Source organism: Papaver somniferum, unplaced genomic scaffold (genome assembly GCF_003573695.1).
Source record: "Papaver somniferum cultivar HN1 unplaced genomic scaffold, ASM357369v1 unplaced-scaffold_35, whole genome shotgun sequence".
Classification (NCBI taxonomy): Eukaryota; Viridiplantae; Streptophyta; class Magnoliopsida; order Ranunculales; family Papaveraceae; genus Papaver; species Papaver somniferum.
The window spans coordinates 7,561,217-7,561,594 of record NW_020645971.1 but is presented as its reverse complement, the minus strand read 5'-3'; positions in this window follow the sequence as shown (position 1 = coordinate 7,561,594).

Sequence of the window (378 nt, the reverse complement as noted above, 5' to 3'; positions counted from 1 at the left end):
CATCCAGAAAACCCATCCGGCCCTGGAGCACTGTCTGCCCCTAGATCAAAAACTGCTTGCTTAATCTCCTCAGAAGATGGAATTCTGTCCATGGCTAAACTTTCCTCCTCCGAGATGCTAATATGATCATAGTCAAATAAAATAGGATCAACCTCCAGCTCCGGCCCATTAAACTTGTCCTCATAATAGTGCACAACATGATTTCTAAGCAGCTCATAATCAGAAATAGTATCGCCTGCACTGTCAACAAGTTCAGAGATAGTGTTAGAACTTCTACGAATTCTAATGCTATTATGAAAGAAATTAGTGTTACTTGAACCCTCCACAAGCCACTTATTTCTAGATTTCTGCTTAAGCATAGTATTCAACTGAGCACGA